This window comes from Marmota marmota, unplaced genomic scaffold (genome assembly GCF_001458135.2).
Source record: "Marmota marmota marmota unplaced genomic scaffold, marMar, whole genome shotgun sequence".
NCBI classification, from domain to species: domain Eukaryota; kingdom Metazoa; phylum Chordata; class Mammalia; order Rodentia; family Sciuridae; genus Marmota; species Marmota marmota.
This window is the reverse complement of record NW_026000051.1, coordinates 6,813,162-6,815,555: the sequence shown is the minus strand read 5'-3', so window position 1 is coordinate 6,815,555 and position 2,394 is coordinate 6,813,162. Positions and strand designations below refer to the sequence as shown.

General features: G+C 62.3%; 1 protein-coding gene across 2 annotated transcripts in view; it reads right to left on the bottom strand.

The window, feature by feature from the left end:
- Positions 1–2,394, bottom strand: part of Nr5a1 (nuclear receptor subfamily 5 group A member 1) — a 23,692-nt gene extending 21,298 nt beyond the window's left edge. The window contains exon 1 of one of the 2 annotated variants that reach the window (XM_015497753.2): positions 2,224–2,394. The gene's annotated coding sequence lies outside the window, so the exon portion shown is untranslated. Of the gene's footprint in view, positions 1–408; positions 572–2,223 lie in introns of those variants that run through there. The other variant, XM_048813074.1, reaches the window with a different exon arrangement.

Below are 2,394 nucleotides of genomic sequence, written 5' to 3'. Positions count from 1 at the left end.
CTGGGCCAGGGGCCGGGCGCTCTATATGGGCGCGTGCGGTATCCGGGGGCGGAGGCCCGGCGCGCGTCCTCCCCCCAGCCCGGCCTGCGCCCTGCCCTCCCCCCAGCTTGCTCGCGGCTTCACCCTCATCCTCTCGGGCCCCCCATCCCCAGCCAGGCCCCCCAGAAGCTCCCGAGCTACAAGAGAACGGCGGAGCCCCAGCGCCCCAGAATCCAGACAGGTGCCTCCGGCGGTGGGAGGAGGCGAGCTCCTGTTTGCAAGTCCAGCTTAGTCGTGGCCAGGGCCAAGCTGGGTTCGCTGGTGGTTCTGCAGCTTGGAAGTGGGTAAGGGCGAGCGTGTGGGCCTGTGGCCAAGGCATTAGTTCAAGGCTAGAAACCTTCTGGTGTTTGCCCTGCCACATTTCCTCACTTGGGCGGTAAGTAACCTTCTTCAGTCCTCAGTTTCCTCATCTGTAAACTGGGATGACCACGGGTCTTCCTGGAGGGTGGTTGTAAGGATGAACCGAAATGCAGCTGGCGAAGCACAAGCCCGGCATGGCGGTGTGTCTCTACAACGCCCAGCGGGAGACCTGGGGCAATCCCCTTCTCTGTGAACCTCAGTTTGCCGGCAGGAAATGGGAATCTTGGGAATGCACCTCTGCGAGATTCCAAGGTCTGGTGAGCACTCAGAGCCTCCAAGGGCGCGGGGGCTGGGAGAGCGGAGCTGGAGGTGGGCGACAGGCACCCCCACACCCCTCGGAGCTCTAGCCCAGGCAGAGGGCGGAGGAAGAGAGCTCGTAGAAGCCTGGGGGACAAAGGGAGCCCTGGCCGGGATGGGCAGAGCAATTGCTCACGGTTGGGGAACGTCCACGGGGCCACTCCCGTTATCTGGTGAAGAAACTGAAGCAGGAGGGAGAAAGAGGCCTGCAGGAAGCCTGGCCCCTCTGGCACCTGGGGTCTGAGGCTGGGGACCCTGAGGCCAGAAAGCTGCAGCTTCAAGCGAGGAATACCGCAATTTGCATTGGCAGAGATGCTACCGACCAAAAAGTTTCTGGGCCACTACGGAGGCCTCAGGTTCCTGCAGGAGCTGGCGCCATGGTCCTGAGAGCCTAGGCCTGAAACCCACGCAGACCACCCATCGCCTGGCTCACCCCGCAGAGTGAGGAGCAGAGTCTGCGGTCGGCTTGCCAGCAAGTCACTTCATTCATCTGAGCCTCAGTTTCTCCGTATGTAATAAGGAAAGCCCGGCCCTCCAGATGGAGTGCTGTAGTTTCCATTAGATTCCATGGACATATCTTGGTGCAGAGGGAGGAGAGAGAGCCAGAGAGGAGTTAGTGGTAGATCCCCACCCTGAGCCCCTGAGAAACTGCAGTCTGTGTCGGGCCTGGAGGCCGGAGGTGGGGGTTGGGGGGGGCTTTTCTGCCTCTGAACAACCTCCACTCAGAGAGGAGCCCTCTGCCCTCTGGCAGTGGAACTCGGCAGCACCCACCAGGCTGCAGGGAGTGGAGGGGAGTGGGGGATGGGCTCCTCAGGGGTAGTGGGCTTCTCTCCGGTAGAGCCCACCTGGGCTGTTGAGGAAGGCCCAGCAGCATAGTGCAGTCTGGGCTGGGGGCCGGTGGGGTGGGAGGCTGGGCTCTGAGCCAGCCCTCCCCTTCGGCCTCCATCTCAGCCCCCCTCCCCCTGGGCTCTACTACCTCAGGCTGGGAGCTGGTGGCTCACTGCACCCACCCTGCCCCTGCCCCATGTAGGAACTCACAGCCTGTTACCCACCTACCCAGGGAAGCAAAGCAGACCCTGTGCCAGCCACAGAACCTGGACTGACAAATAAACACTGGAGACAGACTCACACATACACAGAGGCTCAGAGACCTCCATAGAGACCACACAGATGCCCAGACAGGAGACCCAGAGACCCAAGACAGGCCCAGAGACCTCACAAGACTCTCAGACTGCTAGGCTCCCACCAACACACCGATGTGAACACCCGGTCAACACTAGATAGCGGGACACCCACAGACCCCACAGCGCTTGTCGCCATAGGCCTGGCTCCTCCCATCAGCGGCCCAGGGAAGAAGAGAGGGTATCTTACTGAGGAGGGGAGTCTAGAGAGACCTCTAGCCCCTTCCCCACCCAGAGAAGTGAGCACTGGTCACTCCACAGAGCAAGTTGTGGCCGGCCTGGGCCACAGGGAGGCACTGAGGAGGGAGGCTGGCCATTAGAGGCCTGGGCCCAGGCCCTCACTTACGGAGCGGAAGAAGAGTTCTGAAGCCGGATAAGAGTGGACAGTGGGCACCAGGGTCGGGGGAGGCTCTGGAAGCACAGGTGAGGCAGTGGTGACGGTGGGCACGCAGGAACTCCTTCACACCACTGCGGGCGGCGGGCGGTCGGCAAGCTGGCCCTGTCCGTTCGTCCTCCT